Genomic DNA, 14,938 nt, shown 5'->3' on the forward strand with positions numbered 1-14,938 from the left:
AATTGAGGTCCTTGTGTGTAATTTATTAAATGTCGTTTTCTATTATCTCCATGTACCACATGCTGAAATTTTCTTCAAGATACACTTTTGTATCAATTTAAATCCAGCTCCAATACAGTTAATCTGGTACTATGCTATGTTTACATTTTTTTCATATCTCTATTATAACATTTGTCATAATAATTATACATTTTAACTCATTAGCATGTGAACTAATAAAAACTGAAAATATCATCTTTGTCTACTTACCATTTAAGAGAATAGATTTTTAGAAATAGCTTGATGAGTAGTAGAAATGAGGTAGAGAAAGTAAGGTGAAAATTAAGGAAAGAAGAAATGAATAGATAAAAAAGGAAGGAAGTAAAAAAGGAAGAGAGAGAGGGAGGAAGGAAGCAAAATATTACAAGGGAAAGGAATAAAAGGAAAAAGGGAAATAAAGGATAATAAGGAATGCTTATGTCTGGCAGAGCTGTGTAAATACAGTCGCTTTAAGGTTGAATACTGGTTGCTCCTTCTTAACATTGATTTCCTCCTGCTTATACCCGTGTTGTTAACTATAATCTCTTCAATAGAATGTGTCTTTTGGGAAAATACTTAGTATCAGTCAATAAAGACATTACTTTCAAATTCAAAATTCCCTGCATTGATACACAAACCCTCTCTACTGCAAAAGTCTCTTCTAAAATAGTTTTAGAAAAATAGTTTAATATCACAATTTAATACATTAATTCCTTAAAATAGTAATAAAAAGAGAACTCAGTTTTGGTTCCACCTACAATATAGAAAGCAAAAAGCAATGAGAAAAGTAAGTGCCATCTACTGGGCCTAAGAAAAATATATATATACCGAAAATTAGCAAGGCATTGTGGTGCACACATGCAGTCCCACCTACTTTGGGTAGCTGAGGCAGGAGGATCACTTGAGCCTGGGAGGTGAGGTTGGGGTGAGCCAAGATCACACCACAGCACTCTAGCTGGTCAACAAAGTAGGATTCTGGCAAAAAAATAAAAAGTATTTAGAGACTTTCACAAGGAAAATATATAGGTGGCAAAGATATTATATGATGCTTACTATTTTTAGCCATTAGGCAAATGCAAATTTATATCACAATTATTACAAGTAAAACATTAAAATGTTTAAGAAGGCCTGGCACAGTGGCTCATGCCTGTAATCCCAGCAATTTGAGAGGCTTAGATGGATCACATGAGGTTAGGGGTTCGAGAACTGCCTGGCCAACACGGTGAAACTCATCTCTACTAAAAATACAAAAATTAGCCAGGCATGGTAGCCCATGCCTGTAGACTCAGCTACTCAGGAGGCTGAGGCAGGAGAATCACTTGAGCAGGAACACAGGGGTTTCAGTGAGCTGAGATCATGCCACCGCATTTCAGCCTGGGTGACCGCAGAAGACCCTGTCTCAAAAAAAAAAAAAAAAAAAATTTAAGAAAAATCTTAACAGTAGGTGGTGAGAAAAATGAAAGGCAATTAAAACTCTCATTTGTTGCTGTTGTGAATGCAAAATAAAAGACACCTTGAAAAAGATTTGGTAGTTTTCATATTTATTATAATTTCACTCCTCAATACTTAATGGAAAATAAATAAAATACTTATATGTATCAATCATCAAAACCCAGAAATTAAAATGGTACTTCAGATGGTGAATGAACAAACAAATTGTGGCATATTACAAATAGCCAAATACTAATGCGTAACAAAAAGGAATGAACTACTTCTATTTCTAACAACTCAAAATAACTATATCTAGCAATTATATCTTTATAAGTAAAAGAAGCCAAATCAAAGCCTAGATAATATATGACTCAATTTTTAAGAGACTCTGGAAAAGGCAGCAACTGTAGTGGCAGTTTAGCATGGGCTAAGTAAGCAGATCAATGTTTAGCATGGGCTAAGTAAGCAGGAGGGACTACAGAGGACATGAGGGTACTTTAAGAGCTGGTGGAAATAAATAAACTCCCGAGTAAGCCAGCAAGATGCTTTACGGAGAGGGTAGGGGTCATGTCTCTTGTCTTCTAGATGGAATAATCTGATGACTACATAACAAACAGCAGTTGAGCTCTGAGCTGGTTACCTTTTTACCCAGCAAGTATAGCAATGTTACTCTCAGAGATCCATAGTATTGAACAAAGAATTTAGACACAATTTACAATAACCTTCTCTTGCCCACCCAAGGATCTCATGTATTTTACTTTCAATCCTGGCACATCAATGTTCTATTATCAAACTTTAATCAATCCTTTCTAAATTACCTTACCATTTACTGTGATGCTTTGTTAGAATGCCAAAACACAGAGTGATGCTGTCTATATTCAACAGAAAATGCAAAGTCAAATAAATGTTATAATCATCTTTATTTTGCAACCTGACTTCAAAGCTGCCAGTGATATCCTATGAATGGTAAATAAATCTGCAATTGCATTAAAAAGCAGCACATCATAATATAAATTATTTCTGATTGTCTAATCTGAAGTTTATGTCTGAAAATTTTAGGAAATCAAAAGAGTACATATACATATACTATGCACAATAAAAAAGCATATAGAAAAGTAAAAGCAGCTGATCTTCAAAGCGCTTTTCTGTTGCATATCTTTAGTGCTTTAATCTGAGATCAATTTCTAAACTTCTAATCTCTATGTGTCTCTGTTTCCCTCTCTCACACACACACAAACACACAACCATACATACACATGCACATTTATCTTAGTCAATTTGAAGTATAGTGAAAATCATAGAATATTAAAAATATATTGTAAATGTCATTGAAAAGCCTTCTGGGATTGACTTTTTATCACTGGCTATGTACAAAAACATTATATATTTTCAGTAGTTGTGAGGCGTAATTATAAGATCATCCAATACATTGAAATTCTTATTTAGATAATATGATTAAGAAGTAGTTAACAGGATATTGAACACAACAGCCACACCTCTGAAAATGAGTAAAAGAAAAAATTATTCCTAGGTTGACAGTGACTAATTACCTGGAGAATGATTAATTTTATTCAAAATTTAAATCCTATACAATTGTCTATTCTGTCTACATTTAAATCTGGCTTGAATTATATGCAATAGAATATCTGCTGAGGAGAAAACATTACTTAGGTTCATGTCTATTTCTATTTGTATGGCATTCTTAGTTATGTTCCCTCATAAATCAGTCAGATGGAAGACATAGGTGCCGTAGCCCCACTGGAACTTGATTTTCTGCTATAGGAGATCATGCACTTGTTTCTCTCCACTCATGGACTTGAAACAAGAGGTGATAACAACAGCATTGTTGGGATACTGAAGGTGATAAATAGTCAATTAGTCAACCAGAAAACTAAGTCAAATTGGAGGACAATCTTAGAAACTAATTTCAAAAACAAATTTTAAAAATAAATAGATTATGAGCAATTACTTCTGAATACCCACAAATTTGTTCTGCATAATTTAGCCTTTATATTACAGGAAAAGGAAGCTCCATTTTTATTATTACTGTCTTCATCATTATTGTTACTATTACTTTTTTATAATTGATGACAACTATTAGTGTTCTCGTACTGTTGGTTATATGGATACTACAAAAAAGAAATCAGTGAATGTTTTTAATTGCTATGTAAGAAACTTAAACACCAAGTAGCCCATGTAAATTGCCAAGCATGTATAAGTAGCTTGCTGAAAAAATGCATCTTCTGCCATTAAAAGTAATGGCTAAACAACAATTACTTTTGCACCAACCTAATAATATGGAAAGACAATGTGCAAATTCCAGTCAGTGACTGAAGCCTTCTAAGTACGACTGCATTATCATATCACAATGTCTATGCTGAGAGGCTGATTTTTAAGCCCTCTGTGTATCCCGTTTTACCTATGAAGAGTTTGACTATTGAATTTTGTTTACACCCACATGAACAGAACATGTGTAATCTTAAACTGTGATTTTTGCATGATCAAAACCAAATAGAAAACTAAGTCATTTAGTTGTTAATTTCAAGAGAGAAATAATTTGGTGCTTTACACAATTTTCAGTGGCTGTCACCTGTAATCCTAGCACTTTGGGAGGCAGAGGGTGGTGGATCATTTGAGATTAGGGGTTCAAAACCAGCCTGGGCAGCATGGTGAAACCCCTGTCTGTACTAAAAATACAAAAAAATTAGCCGGACATGATGGCGAGCACCTGTCCCAGCTACTTGGGAGGCTGAGGCAGGAGAATTGCTGAACCCGGGAGGCAGAGGTTTCAGCGAGCTGAGATGATATGCCACTATACTCCAGCCTGGGTGGCAGAGCGAGACTCTGTCTCAAAAAAAAAATTATTTTTATACACATAATGGAGACTTTACTTATTGTAGTATGATATGCCTTCTCTAGTTTTATTTGACTCTATAGGCTCACATATAAAATTTCACATAGAAATGTTTAATTAGCTTTAGTTTGATCAGCAGATGAATGTTATTTCCCAGAGGCAACCAAGGAAATGGTAACTGGTATTGAAATAGTAGGGAAAAGGAGACACGAAAGGAAAATACCATGATCAAATCCATCATAATTTACTTTGGCTTCCTCTTTAAAGAGTTTTGTGTTAATTATGCATTTCTGAAAACCTCAATCATGATCCCACAGAGGAGGAAAGCCTTTGCTTCACACAGCAGGAAATGTTTCAGAACTGTATTTCTCATTGCTTACTGGAAGAGAAAATAAATTCATATTCATCATGTACTTTCTAGTTTTGAAAAAGTAGATTTCTGGCCAATTACGATACCCTGAGGATAAACATTTAGTTTTTTGTTGTTTTTTTTTTTTTTTCTCCTAAATTAGTTAAAACTTTTAATTCATATTCAAAAACAAATGGCAATTATAAAGAAAATATTTTAACACACAAAAGTAAATGTTAGTGAATCCTAAATTTCTGCCAAATGTTTATTTATGAGTTATTTTATGTGCATGCAATGTTTTTAAATTCATTCTTTATTTCACTTTGGAAGTCCATATATCACTTTACCCTAAAATCACAATAATATCATTTCAGATATTGAAATTTTATCTTAAAAAATAAGAAACATATTGGTATCTTTCATTGGAGTGTATGACATTTGTGGACCGTCACCATGCATCACATTGTATCCTCAGTATTACTACTTTATCTAGATAGTGGTAGGCATTCAATGCACATTAAATTGAAACTAATTCTGGGAAAATATAACCAGACAGCTCACCCTCAGCAGATTACACTGCCTCTAACATTACATTTCAGATTGCATTTTCACTACTTCTCCCCCTTACCACTGAAGTAACTATTTTTAGCTAAAGATGATCACCAATGCTTCTTACCACTATGCAATAGTAACTCATTTTGTAAATTATTCATTAGAGTTATATCAATTATCTGTTTAACTTTTAATCTTCATTTTTAAGGTCTTACGGCTCCCTTCTTTTGCTCCCAATTAAGCTGTTTTCAATATTCTAAATATATTAAAATAAGGATCAAAAATCTTTAAAGCAAGCAAATACATACTTTTTTGGAACACAGCTATTACCCCAAGCTACTTTTGTTTTATTTTTCCTTTTGTATTACTCAACATATGATAGCATAATCTGCATGTACGGCCTTCACTTATTGACTTGTTTGCTCTGGCTGTTTCAATTTTACTCACCCTTCTACACAGCTATTATCAGGAAAATCACTAATAACTTCCTATATGCCAAAGTCAATAACCCATCTTCTTTTGTCATCATTTTAAATTTCCCTTTAGCATTGTGCCAATTTATTATCTGTATTCATCTTAAAATAGGCTCCTCTATTGCCTTCTGTGGCAGGTTATTACTGCTTGTATTCCTTGTCTTCTGAGTGTTCCTTCTGTGTTTATTTGCTCTTTTTCACCTCTCACCAAACAAATCCAGTGATTTTCCCCTGAATGACATCTCTTGCCATTTTCCTTCTTCCATTTTAATGTTTTGCCCTGTAACTATCACTTATTATAAATTATTAGCACTATCTGACTGTAGATGATTGCTAAAATTATATTAATAGTTTGAACCTACTATAAGCTACTTTACACATTTCTAACTTCCTGATCATACTGCCCACCAAAATATCTTACAGGTACATAAAACACAACATACTGAGCACTAAATTATTTATCTCTTCCCCAATTTTTTAATCTTTAAATTAATAACACTGCCATTCACTGTGGCATAGATGTGTAAAACATTGAATCATATTCCATGTAAATATAGCAGATTTTATATTATATATATATGAATTATAATTATAATCTTAATCATAAATTTAAATATATATGATAAATTTTAAGTACACATATACATTTAATATATATTTGTATATTTAAATAGATAAATATGCATATAAGTACAAAGAAAAATTGAAAAATCACACCAATCTTGGTGTATTACAGTACTACAATTAGCTCAGTAGTGTTATAACATTTCATTAAAGGATTCACAGTGGAAATATAATTGTACTATCCCCAAAATTACAGTAACATCAGTCAGGTACTGGGCTTTTTCTAAGAAAAAGAAGAAATTTCTCTTGAACATCTATTGACTGTGATGATTGTGGACTATAACATATGTAGCACTGAATCCCCAACATTTTGTTTTCTCAAAGTTTCTTGCAGGCTGTAAGACCATCATTTGCCCCACAAGACATTTTTTAGAAAAGTAGAGAATAAAATGTCAGTTCTTTAAACTTATACGTTCAAAAAGTATCAGCTTAATATTAGAATCAAAAGTACATTGATTTGACTTAAAATAATTTTTTTGTCTGGTTATGAAAAAAGAGACATTACAGAATTGTTTTTTTCACCTTGGCTTAGTGTCGCTTGGGAGAGTTTTAAAAATCCCAGTGCTCCCGTTTACAATAGCAAAGACCTGGAACCAACCCAAATGCCCATCAATGATAGACTGGACAGGGAAAATGTGGCACATATACACCATGGAATATTATGCAGCCATCAAAAACGATGAGTTTGCATCCTTTGTAGGGACATGGATGAACCTGGAAACCATCATTCTCAGCAAACTGACAGAAGAGCAGAAGATCAAACACTGCATGTTCTCACTCATAGGTGGGTGTTGAACAATGAGAACACATGGACACAGGGAGGGGAGCATTACACACTGGGGTCAGTTGAGGGGAAATAGGGGAGGGACAGTGGGGGGTGGGGAGTTGGGGAGAGATAGCAAGGGGAGAGCTGCCAGATGTAGGTGATGGGGAGGAAGGCAACAAATCACACTGCCACGTGTGTACCTATGCAACAATCTTGCATGTTCTTCACATGTACGTCAAAACCTAAAATGCAATAAAATAAATGGAAAAAAAATAAAAAGATAAAACCAGATATCATTAAGCTACCATTACCATAAAATAGCTATCAATTAGCATGTTCATATATAGCTAAAAATAAATGAAAAAATATTAATTATAACACTAAAGGAATTTGGGTCATATGATAAAGAATCTGAGGGTACAATAATTTAAATCTATTCCTCTTTTCTGTGCCCTTTCACTAGAGAATTTAGGGAGGTGGTATTTAATGGAAAACTTAGTGAACACAAACTTATGCCTGGTAGCCTAATGAACACCTTCAGAGGGGACAAACAATGAGCACCAGTAGGAAAGGAAGGTGACGTTAGGGTATGGCCACAACTATAGCTATTTGGATTGGACTAAGGTTAGACTAAGCACACCTGGAAAAGAAGCTAGTTGCAATTACTAAGAAAGAACAGGCTAAAAGTCGACCAACTGGGACTGTGCATCAGTTTCGTGTACGTTGCACTACCATATGGAATGCGCTCATTACATGTATTTTCCTTCTTTACAGCTAAATAGTTAAGCTAGTTGATAAAAACTGGTGGCACTGAACAAATATGGAATAAACTATAGAGATGTGGATTTTTTAAGTCTGTTAATATTTTTACTTTTCTCCCTTGTACCATTCACCAAGATCTTGTTTATAAGAAAATAAAATGAAATCATGCTTCATATTATTAAAAAAAAAAAATCCCAGTGCTCAAACTACCTCAGAATTTCTGGAGGTAGCACTGTGGAATCAGCATTTATAATGCTTTTTAGGTGACTCTATAGAGAATCAAAATAGAAAATACTCTATTTCAGTAAAAATGGCAGTGAAGTTGGTATGTTCTAACTCACTCCTACCACAATAAGTTGTGAGATTTGCATTGACGTTTTGTTTTTGTTTTTATTTGAAATGGTGAAATGCTATATGACCTAATATGTGACTCACACCCCAGGGTCTGAATAATTTTCGGGGGACAAATTTTGCTGCCCACAACGAGATCTTTCTTGCCAGAATTTCTCAAACATGGCTCTATTGACATTTTAGACTAGATAATGTAGACACCTGTATGATCATCGAAAATGCTTTCAGACATTGACAAACATCCCCAGGAGTAGAGGCAAAAATCACTCTGGTATAGTTTTATAGAGGAAAATGCCTAGGAAAAAAACAAATATGAATTATCACAAAATGTATTGTGTTGAAATGAGAAAAAGTGACAAGATTGTGTTTTGCTATCAGGGAGAAATAAAACTCAGATTAAGAATGACATTTTTTTAGCTCTAGGATGTTAGTGTTATTAAAATCTATCAATGATTTAAACAAAAACTGTACTTATTAAACTGTGGTACACTGTCTATTATTAAACACTTTTCTGACACTGGAAATGGCAAGTGTAAAGATAGAACTCAAAAATCAATGACATCCAGTATATTCAATATTTTAGACTTCACAATTGGCAAAGTTTTGGAGACCTTAACGTTTATATGTGCCACACGTATATTTGAATTTAATGTTTTTTTAAAATTACATTGCATGGGTTGTTTTGTGATTTACTTTCACTTAAAATTACATTATTAACATTGTGTCCTGTATAGTAGCTGTTTATATTTTATTAGGATGTACCTCAATATATTAAAATATAAAGCAGTCTTTAGTATTTTTCCCATTTTAAGGTCCCATTACCAGACTTTTAAAAAATCCTGACAAGTGTGATGTTTCAGAGTTATGCTATTACTAGGCTCAAGACTCAACTCTATAGTTCTCACAGTAAATATAGAAAAAAAATATATCCATATTTGAAATAACTGGCACTAACTTGAAAATTAATAACTTGCACTATCTCCTTTTGTTAGCTTTGCAGTAGTAAAGAATGTTAGCAATGTCAAGATCTCTCCTATCCTCGGAATTCTCCACTTGACTCCTTCCACCACAGGTTTAAAAACTCAACAATGTAAGGGTTCTTCCAAACAAAGTAATACTGTTAGTTAGAGAATGCTTTTTCCCCTGTGACTGAAATTAAAACCCCAAATGAGTCAGTTCTAGATTTGATCTTTACACTCCAAGCATCCCATTAGGCCCCTATCTTAATCTTGGCCCCTGAAATTTTCCAACTTGATCAGAAAACCAAGTTGGGGGAAGTCTCTCAGAAAGACAGCACCAAAATAAAATGGAGTTTCCCCAGAAAATCTAGCACAGAAAAGAGCTGGCCTAAATTCTCCACCTTTATGCGGAAGAGCCTTCCTGAGAAAGAGGAAGCTTTAGTCTCCATTTACCATGCCCATTGGAAGACAGGAAAATTACAAAAGAAGGGCAAAGTCAAGAAAGTATGAATGCAATGTAACTGTATAAAAGTGTTCTAAAGAGGTCATACACTACAGTATATAATACAGAAACATAAGTGTTCACACTTCTTTGATCACCAAACTTTCATCTTCAACTCTAGTCAGTGATGCTAGATTCTTTATTTTTGGTATCATGCCTCCTAGCTGTGGAATAAGGAAAATGGAAGACTGGAACACCCTCAGAAACAAAAGTAGATTGCTCTTCCTACAAGCAAGAGGACACCTGCTTTCAGCTACTGATTCCTGAAACCTGCCTTTTCTACCTTCTCCCCGGGTTCCTTGGGATGGAGTTTCATTCACACTCTCAGAATCATTAGGCCAAGAAATTCTTCAGACTTCCAAAAGAGTGAGATGTTTCTGTTCTCTCTTTGAAACTTTTAAAAATACTTTAGCATTTTATTTTGAAACAGAACTTTTTCATGTAGCTGCAGAAAAAAAAGTGAAACTCTCCATTTATATGCTTTTTTAATAAGAAAACCATATTATTCTCAATTGATAAGCTATTAAGTAGAAATGTTCTAGAACATCTATTGAATAGATTTAAGAAAAGGAGTTTCTACATTCTTAATGTTACATAAGGAATTGTTTATTCCACCCTATTCTGAAAGGTAAATTCTAAATGAAATTGCTATAGTGATTTCAATATTGATTAGCTATTGTTAATTTCTATAAAGTTTTGAACTATTCTGATTTATCTCATTTACTTCTGAAGATTACAGTAAGTCACAAAAGAGCAATAATTAAGGAAGCAAAAGACTATGTAGATGTGCCCAGTGAAAACAATTAGGGAAAATGATCTTCATTAAGCTATAAAGTACAGTCAAAAATCAAATTTATTTATTCTGGTCCTATTGTTCAAGTACAACTGAACAAGAGGAGTAGCTCAACTTCTACTTCCTGTTCTAGTTGCCATAGAAAAAACTGGCATAACATTAAATCTGAAATAAAGTATTACAATTCTGCTATACCATAAACCATTCAGGTAATATTTATATTATACTTTCAACCTAAGAAGATAATGTAGATCTATGAGTACTATACATTTTGTTTTCAAATTTTAAAATATCCTTTTGAATTATAGCTTCTATTTTGTTGGACTTTTTCATCGCCTTAATGCCAAGTGGAATGGTGATCACAAGCTGTCTTATTCTAATGAGTGCCCAGGGGTTGGGTGATGGGCAGCTTATTGAAAGGATCTTTAAATTGTAAGTTCTTTAGGGCATGGATTTATCTGTATCCTAACCTTTCTGAGGCTCTAATTCTATTTGCATCACTTTATGAATAATGAATAATAATGACAGAGCAAGTTCTATTAAAGATTTTAGTGCCTTGGTAGGTGAATCAAATCACTGCTTATAAATTAAAGTCACCATTCATACAAGTTGCAACATTTCATACTAGTATACCTCTAAATGTATGAAAGTTTTCTTTCCCCTTGAAAATACATTTTCCAAAGTGATACAATACAGTGAAACAGATAATTTAGAAATTCATTAGAGTGCTATTTTATTTGTTCATACTGGAGAATGATGTAAAAATTTAGAAAACATTCATACCATGTCTATTAATAGGTCACAATTGATTTTACTATCTTATGTTTCTTTGGAATGTCTTTTTATTACATAATTAAAAATCATCTAGTAGAACATCTACTTCCAACTATGATGCAGTAACTGGTATTGGACTAGCACCCCAAGCTAAACAATCATAACACTGGGCAAAATATATAGCTGTTTTGAGGCAGCTGATATTGTAAAAATATTAGAGGAAAACACATGAGATGAATCCCATTTTTACCCCGGCTTACAAACAGGGGAAATTCCAAAGCTTTTATGAAGGGTGCCAAATTCCAAACTAAATGGGTTGCCAGGGAAATCCACAGAATAAAGAACGTACAGATCAAAGGAACAGAGATATGTCAGTTACCTGAGACAGATGCCAGAGAAGAAGGAACTGTGACTGTAAGGTTATTTGCTGACAGTCTTTGGTAGAGGACTGCTTGATATATTGGCAAGGTGAGGCTACACAAGACTTACCTGAAATTGACTACTACAGAGTGGAGAATAAAACAGAGATAATGAAAATCAGATTAAATTTATGCTGTGTTAGGGAGAATCTGTGAGGTGGCCAGGGCATTTATTTTACTCTTTTAATTTGACAGGACTCAATATCCAAACTCTGCCTTTCCTGTAGAGATCGCATGCCTTATCCCTTCATATGTCCCTGGTGGACCTAAGAGGATACTATGAAAATATGATTGGTGGGGAAATTATAAGATTCTGTCTTGAGAAATCAGAAGAGTTTAAAATCTATTATCCAAATAGTCACTTTAAAAACAAGGAAAAAAAAAGCTAATTGAAACCAAAAAAAGTAGAAGTAAACACAATTTAAAAAAAAAAAATTTAGTTCTTGGAACAGTTAACAAAATAGCTAAAACAATGTAAAGATTAAAGAAGACAAAAGAGAAACACACGCATACAAGTGCACACACTCATAAAGTACCAGCAACAGAAATGACAGAGGGTATCATTGTAACTTCTACCACAATTAAAAGTACAAAAAGGAAATACTATGATCAAAATCATCCTAAGCATTTTACAAGCATAAATGAAATAAGCAAGTCCCTACAAACCACAACTTAACAAATTTAATGAAGAAGAAAGATCAAATCTGAATATTCACATATTTAGTAAACCGTTTACATCAAATATTTTCTCATGAAGAAAATATAATGCACATTCAAAGTTTTTACTGCTGGCTTCTACAAAACATTTTAAGGAAAAAAAAAAAACATAATGTCAGTAATGTCCAAACTCAGAAAATAAAAAATAAAAAATGAAATTCTTCACAACATTTATAACATTCTTCTATAACATGTATAAAATATGTTATAAAAATCCTATAACCTGAATACCAAAAGCTGACAGATATATCATCAGGAAAGAATATTCATTCTTCATGAATGTAGGCAATAAATTCTCAACAAATATTCACAAAAATATTAAAACACTAAATGTAGCAATGTTCATACAAATGTAATATGTTTTAAATCAAATTGTAAGCCCAATAAGTACAATTTTACAATGCTGTCATTCATTATAAAAGGCAATGCAAATTAAAAGCACAATGATCGTTATGTAAGATATATAAATGTATATTGTATTATGGAATTTTATCTGAATAAAATTGACTTTTCAAAATCATTTCATACCACACATATTGCCTCTACCCACAATTAGGACAACACCTTAAGGCAATTCTTTATTGTTTTTGTTTTAAAAAAATTTTAACTTAACCACTGACATGGTTGTCAGCTAAATTATTATCTCTCATTTCAATCAACAACATAATATGTTCTACTACAAGGCCCAACCAACAATCTGGATTTTACAATTTCTGGATAATTGTAATTGCCCAAATAATGGTTGACACAATCTATTCCATATACAGTGTTGCAACAACAGAGTAATAATTTATGGTGCATGTCCCAACTTCCATAAAGTAATATGTCATCTAATTATAAAAAGACTTTCATAATTATAAATTCAAATGTATTCTCAGCTGTTAGGGGAATTCAGTGTACTTTTATTATATATAAAATCTCATTTTATCTCATTGTTATGCTGTAGAATAAAAGATTCATGTTGTATTTTAGGGACAAAGATATATTTTATTATTTAATAAATTTTACATAATAATAATTGATTCTCCATTAACTTAAGAGTGTGTGACAAGCACATAAAATATCTTTTATTTTACCTTTATATATGTACAAAATTTGCTTTCATAACTAAGGTTTTATTTTAGTGTTTCAATTTAAATACTAAAACAAAATATTAACTTAAGACTTTTTAAAAAGCATATTAAATTGTTAAATATGGATGAATATCAGGTACACATGAGATTTTTATTTGGGACCATTTTATTAAGTGATTAACTCTTAATATAAAATTCACTGAAATAACAATACAGAAAACTCTAAAAAATGTTGACTTCAAACACACACATTTTACATTATTTTCCTAATTCCAGGAAAGCTCACTTGTATTTATTTTGACTTGTTCCATATCTAAGCATATTCAAGCACAAAGCATTCAAGATTCAAATCTAGAGTTGGTAAATTATTACATCTAATATGGACCTCTGAACCTATCTAAAGAAAATAAACATGCCAACTTACTTGTAGAAAACCTAAACACCAATTATAGGTTTTAATCCAAGAAATGTGTATTAGGGGAAAACATAAATAATAAAAAATAAATAAAAAAAAAAAAAAAAAAAAAAGAACAGTTATTGCTGATAGGAAGGCAGTGACCCATTTCTTCACTAGATATCGAGGAAATAGATATATAAAACATCCCACTTAGTCATCAGTCTACCCTTAGTATTATGAGGAAATAGATATATAAAACATCCCACTTAGTCATCAGTCTACCCTTAGTATTATGATATCTCTGCAAGTGAAAGATAAAAAAAAAAGCACATAATAATCTTCCACTTGACTAGGGAATTAAAAATTTAGTTATAAAAACTAAAGCAAAAAATATTAAAGCAGCATCAGCTACTCTATAGACATAAATATGTATGTGTGTGCACATACATATAAACACATATGTACAAACAACACTCCATATATATGTATAAATTTTGTATTCTGAATCATAGAATAACCTGGAGAGTTTCTGCTAATTAGTAACCTTTTAAAAAATTAACATACTCTGTGTCATTGAAATTGTATTTCTGACACATAAGGTGTGTTTTAATTAGTAATATTTCCCACTTTAGATTAAAAAATAATGAGGCTTAGCATTTTGTGAATATTAAATTCTGAATTTAGATTTAGTTTTAGGTAATAAGGGAGGAACTTGCACACATATTGTTATGTTTTGTCTTTAATATAATAAAATACTCTGAGGTAGCAATTATTATCAAGATATTATAAATGAACAAGTGGACTAATATTTTCTAGATCTCATCATTTGTGAGTGGTAAAGCCATGATTCATATGCAAATAGTATTACAACTTAAAAATATAATTTACAAAGAGTATTCAAACTGCTCTATTTCAGTCATAAAAATTTCCTAACCTAAGGTAAACTGATTACATGTTTCTGATCAGAAGAAATACAAAAATTAATTACAGAATTGAGCAATGTATTAAATGTTAGCAAGTTTAATCTTAACTGAGCTAATTCTAAATAGCAGAACTGTGAAACGAGGATATATTTTATTTATAGCTACTTTATTAAATTGTGCTGTCTTTGTTACTATACACAT

This window comes from Cebus imitator, unplaced genomic scaffold, assembly GCF_001604975.1.
Source record: "Cebus imitator isolate Cc_AM_T3 unplaced genomic scaffold, Cebus_imitator-1.0 Scaffold114, whole genome shotgun sequence".
Taxonomy (NCBI): Eukaryota; Metazoa; Chordata; class Mammalia; order Primates; family Cebidae; genus Cebus; species Cebus imitator.